Here is a 10,486-nt window from a genome sequence, read left to right as displayed (position 1 = left end):
CTGTTTGTGTCCATTCAGTCTTCTTTTTTTTTCTTTTCTTTTTCAAGTAAGCTTAGCTGCTATTTCTAGCAGGTTGGGTGACAGGTTTATTTGGTTTGACCTTGATTCTAGCCACACTCTACAGTAATTCTATTATTATCACTAAACTATGTAACATATTTTACAAATGCCTATACAAATATTCTATAACAATTGTATTAATTTACTGACATATTTTGTAAGGAAATAGTTGCAGAAAAGCTTTGTTTGTTTCCTTCATACCCTTCCTTGAACTCCTATATATATAACAAACTGTTATACACACACACACACACACACACACACACACACACACACACACACACACAATTGGGCAAAGCAATGATGAAAAATAAACAAACTTTAGATTAGTTCAAATATGTTTGGGGCATATTTCAACTTGTAAAGGCTTTTACATTGCAGTCTGCACAGGGCATTGTCACACCTTTGTTACTTAAAGCAAGAATATTTTCCCCCATGGTTAACTGCAGTACAAAAGCCTTTTCATGTTGAAATATATCCCAAACATATTTGAACTGACCTAAAGTTTACTTATATAAGTATAAAATTCTTAAGGTGAATACTAAGAGAGACCAGTCATACAATAAAGAGCTCAGTACATTACAATATAGTTTATAATATTTTTATCTATCATATGTTCTGTAGTGCCCACATTTCAAATGATGTAATTCTCTTCAGTGCTCCCTGAAAGAACCACGAAGTATGAAACATTGGTAGTGACATAGGGTATATTTTATAAATATTTCAGTTTGTCGTTATTACTAACAATGTTTTGCTAATAATGCCTAAGGCTTGTCTGAAGATAGACCTGCTGGTTACTGTGAGGTATTAAACTTTACAATTTGCTCAATAAATGGTATCTTTACAGACGTTTTGTGTTCTCTCTTTCAGGTAATAGTACATAGTACATATCCTAATTACTCAGCAAAACTTCAAAGTCACTGTCGATCATTTCCTTGTAGAAATTAATGATATTCTACTTAGATGTATTGAGGATCATTCAATTAATGTTTGACTGTTTCTATACTCATTCAGCCAGGCACACGTGAGTGTCAACTTTAAATAGTTGAAAAATGTTGATCTCTGTTAGCATGAAACTTTAGGTGCCAGAAATGCAACAAATATTCCATCAGAAAGAATTTTTCATCCACTTTCCTGGTGTTGAGTACTCATTCTTCCAGTTTGTTACTAGTATATGTGTGTTGTGCAGGTATGCATATATATGTATATACACACACACACACACACACACACACACACACACACACACACACACACACACATACATAGAGGAATATCTTTTCTTTTTGTGTGTTAGTAACCTAGGCATAGTTGTTGCAGAATGTTCTTCTGAAACAATTAGATGAGATATATAACTTTATTGTTATTAAAATGGAGAAAATGGAAGTAGTGTTAGTGCTGTATCTAAATTGGGATGTCTTATCAAAAGGTTGGTGTTTCATCAAAGAAATATCTTTATTAATCTTTAAATTGTATGTGATTGATAGATTAGTAATGACACAAGCATCAATGTATATAGTGGAATATTTTTACATTTTACAATGAATTAACGAATAAAATTAAATGCTTTTGCCCCAGGTTTTTTCCTGAATGAACAGACCGATTATAATTTTCTAAGACATTCCAATATTGACCACTCTTCTCTATTTCAGGTATCTAGAACTGTATTATATTTTGTGTTGTTTCCATTTTTTTAATTATTCATTTTTTTATTAAGATGGGTAAAGTGTGATTTAAGGGAAATTCAACTACAAATTCTAGTCAGATGTACATAATGGAAGTGCAGTATGGAACTTTGGAAATAGACTGAGCAAATATTAAAAAAAAAACAATTGTTTACAAGAGATATCACATAAGAAAGGTAACAGCTGGTATTTGTTAGGAATGAATGTGGTGATGTGTGGTGTGACAGAGGGAAAGAAAGAGGTTTATTTTTCAGCATGTAAAAAGTGAGATTTACTAGGATTTATATAATGATGATATTATTGCTGTTTCGCATAATTGATTTGTTACTAACTTTTGTTTAAGCTACATGGATCCCATTTACCACATCACTAAGATAAACAGCTGGGCACATACACATGTTTTCATATGGGTATAGATTGGGCTATTTGGTTCAGATGTTTGCTCGGCAATCAGGTTCAGTCCCACTGCGCAACACCTTGAGAGATGTGTCTTCACCAGAATTTTTAGTGAGTAGAATTTGGTTGGCAGAATCTATGCAGAAGCCCATTATATATATGTTTGTGTGTGTGTATTGACATACATGCACATGTAGGTGTATCTATATTTTGATTCAGTGTTTACTAACAATAAGAAATATTTTCTGACACATAAGGGTCAATCTTAGAATGCCTGTAAAAGGCTTCAGTAATATTTGGCAATCAAGTTATTCCAAAGTCGGCTAGGTTGGTGCTCTTCAGGATTTAGGGAGGGAGGGAGAGAGAGACCATTTTTCTCGATATAACTAAAACTTGAACTATGATGAAAGATCTTCAAAATCACTTGGATGGTACATACACCTGACTTCTGATGAGTACAAGACCAAAGAGATTTGTGGACACATTCCACCAATCTCTGCCATTGTTCCTCAAAGCAGGGTAGGCTTTGCTAGCCACTGCTGTCATGCTAACCATTATGCTATGTAGGATGTTATATTTTGGAGACTTCACCCTTCTGTAATGTAGGACCGAAATAGATATAACTTACATGCGATCTTCGTGATGCTTCTATAGTGTGACAGTTTTTATACAGCTTTACAGTTGAATGTAATCTAGGTATTTTGTACTTGAATTGTTTTTTAGTACTTTATTTTAACTTTCATAAAAAAACATTAATTGTAAATATGGCAATTCATTTGTGTAAGCAATAATAGAAAGATTAAAAAGCTATTTCCACGACTAATTGTGTACTTTTGTTGTAAGTTCAAATGATTTTTGATATTTTTTCTTTCATAAAAAATTTTTTAAAATTATTTCAGTGATATTATATTTTGTTATGAAATTATGAGTAAAATACTTATTGTGTCTTTGACAAATTCTGTTTACATTTGAACTTAACAAATGACAGCCTTTAGAAAATGGAAAATTTGTTTCTTTCCTAGGAAATGAATTCATTAAGGCAAATGAAGAATGTTAGTGAACATATATGAAGGATTTTGTTACATAGTTTAACTATTGATCAATTGCAGCTAAATAATAGAAAACTGGGGTTTGTTGGAGTGCAGGGGGTCTTTTTTCTTTCTATCATAACAGCTTTATCATCTGTTTGTTTTGTTCCCAGTTATCTATCTATTTATCACACACACACACACACACACACACACACACATGTATAAAAAATGTACAAGTAGATGTATGGTTTACTGTTAAGTTTAGAGCTCCATGTAGATTATCATCATCCAATTTTCTTCCAGTATGGTGGTTTGGTAACTACTTTACTTAATAGTATTACTAGTTATGATATACAGAGCAAATGTAGGAGGAATTATGATAAACACAAGTTTATATCATTTGTTTCTACATACTTAAAGCATCTTATTACATTTGGAATATCCAATGCAGAGTTCCAAGCAACTTGGTGAAACATTCATAGAAGCAAATGCTGTAATTCTCCTTCATCTTGGACAAAAGTGAGGGTAGAAAAGTTGAATATGTTTTTTTCATTCTATCTTAAAACTTTGGCTAATTTTAAGGGTGTAAAATAAAATAATGTGATTCCTAAACTTTTTTTAGTCACAAAATACATCAGAGCAAATGAAAATGTTTTGGCACACATAGTATTAAAACATAATTTAGTACTTTGTGTGAAAATATTTTTTAACACTATATATCATCATCATCGTTTAACGTCCGCTTTCCATGCTAGCATGGGTTGGACGATTTGACTGAGGACTGGTGAAACCGGATGGCAACACCAGGCTCCAGTCTGATTTGGCAGAGTTTCTACAGCTGGATGCCCTTCCTAACGCCAACCACTCAGAGAGTGTAGTGGGTGCTTTTACGTGTCACCCGCACGAAAACGGCCACGCTCGAAATGGTGTCTTTTATGTGCCACCCGCACAAGCCAGTCCAGGGGCACTGGCAACGATCTCGCTCGAAAATCCTACAGGAGCCAGTCAGGCGGTACTGGCAACGGCCATGCTCAAAATGGTGCATCTCATGTGCCACCCGCACAAGAACCAGTCCAGGGGCACTGGCAACGATCTTACTTGGCTTGCCGGGTCTTCTCACGCACAGCCCATTTCCAAAGGTCTCGGTCCGTAGTCATCGCCTCGGTGAGGCCCAATGTACGAAGGTCTTGCCTCACCACCTCAGCCCAGGTCTTCCTGGGCCTACCTCTTCCACGGGTTCCCTCAACTGTTAGGGTGTGGCACTTTTTCACGCAGCTATCCTCCTCCATTCTCACCACATGTCCATACCAGCGCAATCGTCTCTCTTGCACGCCACAACTGATGCTTCTAATGTTCAGCTTTTCTCTCAAGATACTTACACTCTGACGGGTATTCACATTGACATTACACATCCAACGGAGCATACTGGCTTCAGTATATATATATATATATATATATATATATATATATATATATATCATTCAAACTCTAGAAAATTATTAAGTATTTCTTTATTCTGTATATGGGCTTAGTTTATGATGGCAAGCTGGCAAATCATTGGTACACCAGACGAAGTGCTTAGTGGCATTTCATCCATCTATACATTCTGAGTTCAAACTCTGCTGAGGTTAACTTTGCCTTTCATCCTTCCGGGGTCAGTAAAATTGCAGTGGTGTCGTTGTAATCGACTTAACCCCTCCCCCGAAATTACTGGCCTTGCACCAAAATTTGAAACCAATATATAGGCTTAGTTCTTAAGACGTGTTTAGAATCTCACTTTCTAAAAATATAATTTTACTATTGGCATCATAATTTATAAACTTTGAAAGAATATGATTTTTTTTTTTCTTTTCTTTGGAATAGTTTAACTAAAAGCAAGTAAAGTTATAGATAGTAGTGTGGTAATTGTGCATTAAGAAATTTTGGGATAGAAAAATTTGAGGCTGCCATGGGACAGACCACCTGTCATGTTTACAGGAGATCTGGGTTCAAGTCCTGCAGGCAGCTTTATTTACATGCTGTTATGTATAGCTTTATTTGTTTCAAGTTAACTGTTCCAAAACCAGAATTATTTCATAAAATTGTTTTCATAACACACCTAGCTACCTTGAGGCATGCTTCTGTACTGTGGCATACCATCTGGGGACTACTGTTGTATATTTATTACTTCAAAAGTTTAAAATACTACTTAGTTTTTCAAATGAAAACTTTACCTCTGTCTTTCAGTCATACTGATCATTCTACCCCTTTCTCTTCTTTATTTGCTATTGATATCTTTTATTTTCAATATTTTCTATTATTGTCATATGTCTTTACTACTGTAAGGAATTCAGAAACTGAAGCTTTTCATCTTTTCAAATTTTTTCTATTAGAAACAACTGTATCCCATGTCCTACTGACATTAGCTCATATTTTATTTCTTGAAAAGAAAAGTACAATTTCTTTCAAAATATTTTTTTTTTTTTTTTTAAGAAAAAAACCATTTACAAATATTCCTGCAAAAGATGATTTTATCTTTTCGTTTTCTGGTGTGTGGTACAAATCTATTTTATTAAAAACCTAATAAAAGAACAAATGCGGTTGTGAATTATTTGAGACTTGTACTACTAATTGGATAGAAATACTTGGTTAAAGTGGTCCAAGTAAAAAGACAAAAAATAAAAAAAGATATATATTATGAAAAGAAGTTCTTATATTTCCCATAAAGTGTGAAGGATATTATTGCATGTAACGAAACAAATACTATTGCAGACATTTGCTTTTCTCAAGAAAATTGATCATTTTATATAATCAAACATATTGAATAAAGATTTCAATTCTATTCTTTCTTAAGTGGAATTTGATATTTTACTTAATATTTTTCACCGACCTTGTATGTTTTTAAAGAAATTTAAAAAACATTTATCAGGAAAAAAAAAAAACATTGCATGCATCACCAGAATCTAAGACATCTGGTTAATCTCATACTGTTTTTTTTTTTTATTTGTTACATATTATTATTATTATTATTATTATTATTATTATTGCAATCATTATCATCATTGTCATCTTTTATCTTATGCAGTATGTTATAATTTCTACTGCATTTAAATTTTGTTTTTAATTTGATTTGCTACATGAATTATTGGTAATTAAGTTGTTGTTAATCTTGGATTGCTATTCTTTTTTTCCTGTGATAGTTGTTATTTTGTTGGCTTCCCTCCTTTTGATCATCTTTGTAACAGATCTGTCTGTATTTGTGTGAGAGAGTGTATATATCTATATGTGTTTGAAGACATTGCCTAACGGGCATTGGGCTCTTAATCACAAGATCATGGTTTTGATTTCTGGACTGGGCATTGCTTGTGTTCTTGAACAAAACACTTCATTTCACCTTGCTCCAGTCCACTCAACTACAAGTTGGTAACCTTGCAATGGACTGGCATTCCATTCTGGGAGAATATTGACCTACCAACCTAACCAGCTGGATGACATTATTCAAAAGCTATAACAATGCACGGAAACACATTGTGACCAATAGTGTACAACAGCAGCCAATAGCCTGGTCAATGCAATAATATATATATATATATATATATATATATATATATATATATATGCTCATACACACACACCTACACACACAGAGAGACGGAAATGTTGCTAGCATTTGTATCATTGGAAGTCTTTTAGATATTGGATTAAAATAAAAAAAATTAAAAAAACTTAGACTGGACAATGCAAATCTCTTCAGGCCTGAGAAAACTAATTAAACTGACCAATGTTATGGTATTTTGGGAGGATGGGAAAGGGGGGGGGGGTTCATTATCTTTCAGATCTACTTGTCTCTTTCCTTCTTTTTTCACTGAGAAATTTTTGTCATGAAGTTGTGTTATGGTTTCTTTTCTCCCTTAAAACCTGGTTCCATGTTTCATTTTTGTAGTGCTGAGAGCAATAACTGAATGTTTGTCTTATGGCAACATACACCTCTTTACTTTTTAAGCTTTAGTTTCATTGAAGTAAACCCTTTGTTCAGAGATTTTGTAATAACCAGAGAAAAAAAATAAATAAATTAACTATTTCATGAAATCTCTGCATACAGATGGCAACTGATTAAAACTCAATATCAACTGAAAGGTGCCAAACTTGTTAAAAAATTTACAATTTATTCTTTTCGTTTTGCTGTAATGCTTGCTTTCAATCATCCAGATGGTATAAAGTGTTTCTAAACTGGGTTCATCTACAGTGCACGTGTGATAAAGGACCTTTTTGACATTTGATTTCATGTCAAGAGAAATGTATTCAACATTAAAAGGTACAGTTGTACCAATAATTAAATAAAGCAGTGATTAGTATATATCTACAGGAATTGTTTCTCCCTCTTTAGTAATGTAACTCCTTATGCTTCCATCTTTTTTTTATTTTATGTTTTCACATTATGTTGTATCATTATTATTGACTGAAAAGTTTTTGATGAACAAATGTGTTAATAGACATTGTATTAAGTAGACTATTGAATGAATTAGTATAAAGTAGTGAAAGTAAGGGAAGAATTTTTGTATTTATTCTAATGTTTTATTCTATGAAATATACTGTCCATGTTCTTTTTAATTATTTTTTGAATTAAGAATTTGGAATGATTTACTAAAATAACTGAACTTTTTCATTATTAATATGCTATTTGCTTCATATTTTAACCACTAACATTCAGATTACTCTGTCAAATGTAATGCTTATTTGTTAACATTGTTTTCAATTAATCATGCATTATCTCATATCTTCAAGATTTTGATGATGTGATTTTTTTAATTTTTAGAACGACTTTGTAGAGTAGGTGTGATTGGCCAAATCTGGCCGATTTGAACATAAAACAGGTAAAATATTTGGGCTGGTATGGCCAGTTTAAATGCGAAATGGTTGATGAAAGATTTTTACTCATGATGAGAAATTTTAATTAAAATATAAACAATTCTGCAAGCGACAGTCTTGGACAAGTGATTTTGAAAAAGCATTAAACCTTTATTTGCTGTATCAAATACTATTTATTATCTCATCATATATTAGATATTTTTCATTCTTCAATTTAAAAAAAATTTTTTTTTAGTATTTCTAGTGCATTTATAACATAAAACTCATGTACAAGTATGTAAGTGTTGCTTATTAATAATATTTTTTAATTAAACTGAAGGAAACTAAATGGGTTTTCTAGGAAAAGCAGCAACAGTTTTCAGTTAGATGTGATTTATACACATTCGTGCATGCAAATTATATAAATATATTTTTATATAAATAAAAAAAAAATGAATCGAAGTCTCATGAAAACCAATATTTATTCTTCAGAACAGAAAGACAAACACTAATACATACATATATGCATACACATTATATACATACACACACATGCACATATATATTTAGTTGACAGACAAGTGTTTTAGTAAACTAGTAATTTATTATATTGAGTTCAATCTAAACAATGTGTTGTTTTTATTAAGCAGGTAGTTGAAGTTAATTTTAAATAGTAACAATGGAGTTCAGTATTTATATGTTCTGTTGCTTAACTCTTTTGTGATCATATTCCTAATAGTGTGTGTGTGGATATATATGTATGTATACACACTCACACACACACATATATATATATATATATATATATATATATACATATATCGTGGGTAAATCATAAAAAAGAAAAAGAAGCCCACTCTAAGTTATAGAGCAGTATAGAATACAGATAAAGTTAGATAAAGCTGCACTTTTATCAAACTTTATCTATCTACCTATGTATGTATGTATGTATGTATGTATATATATATATAAGTATAAGAAAGTGAAAAGCACTCATGTAATAGTTTAATTCTATTGCTATACATGTATACACACACACATTGTCATGTTCCAGACATGCAGTCATGTTGTGTAATAGTTTCATTCCATAGCAATTGTAGATATACAGTTTAATCCTATAGATATACTTTATGATGTAGTGTTAATATATACTTGAACCAATGCTACTATGTAATTTAACATATCATTGTGTCAGCTTGGAAGCATTTTGTAAATGGCTATGATAAATATTTTTATATATTTTTTATCTCAACACACAACAACAAATAGATTTAAATAATCCCATAAAAGAAGTTTTGACAAAAAACTCTTGAAATTGTCTGAAATGACAATGCTTGATACCTGTGCTGCATAGGTAGAAACTTAGGATGTATCTTATCATCTTTGCTGAGTTTCATTCTAAAAGGAAGTCTATATTTTGTGACCATATTCCAATGGAATACACTGTGTGTGCGTCTCAAATAAATATTAAGATAATTAAAAGTTTGGATGAATTTGGGAATCAAACCAGAGTCTTTGTAATTGCAAATGAAACGTTCAGTCATGCTTGTATTCATGTATCAATACAACTAAAGTAGTTTCAATTGTGATAATATCAGGAGTCTGAATCAAAACAATATTGTTTGATGTACTCAATACACAAAAGCTGTACTTTAAAAATAAAAATAAAAATAAAAAAATAAAAAACACGATACATCTCAGAATTGAAGCAAATATTTGGAATACCAAGTTATTTGTATTTAGGTTCATTTGTTTTAAAGTAATTTTTGTATATGCTTTAACATTTTCTGAAGTAGAAATTATATCAAGCTTATGTTTTCTGAACAAAAGACATATGATTGTTACTGTAGATGCATTATTATATAGCATAATAAGTGTTCTTGTAGGCTAATGTATAAAAAAAAAATGTTTGCAGCATAATAATTTTTAATAAAATTTACTGCTATTTTTTGTGCATGTATGTCTATCTATGTAAATGTCTGTGCAGATGTAGACATGTATATGCATATACAAATAAATGTGTGCTTGTAAATATATATGTATGCATGTATGTATATGCCTATATAAGTGTATGTAAGTATACATGAATGTATAATATATGTTACATGATTGGATTTATATAAATGTGCATTATATATATATACATTATATGTATGTATGTATGTATGGATATGTGTGTGTATATGTATATGTGTGTGTGTGTGTATATATATATATATATATATAGACATTTGACTTTCATTTATATCCACGGCATGGCAAATAACATTTCAATCGCATCAGGCTTCTAACTTCAATCTATATATATATATATATAACATGAAGCAATTTGTGTGTATAATATATATGCACTATATATATATCTATATCAATATACCTATACATTCTATATATATTATATAGGTGTATATATATATATATATATATATATATTCAGTCTATTTTATATATGTGTGTGTGCACATATATACATTATGTATATATATG

The sequence above is a fragment of the Octopus bimaculoides genome, chromosome 12, assembly GCF_046866305.1.
Source record: "Octopus bimaculoides isolate indiv1 chromosome 12, ASM4686630v1, whole genome shotgun sequence".
Classification (NCBI taxonomy): domain Eukaryota; kingdom Metazoa; phylum Mollusca; class Cephalopoda; order Octopoda; family Octopodidae; genus Octopus; species Octopus bimaculoides.
This window is presented reverse-complemented; position numbering follows the sequence as displayed.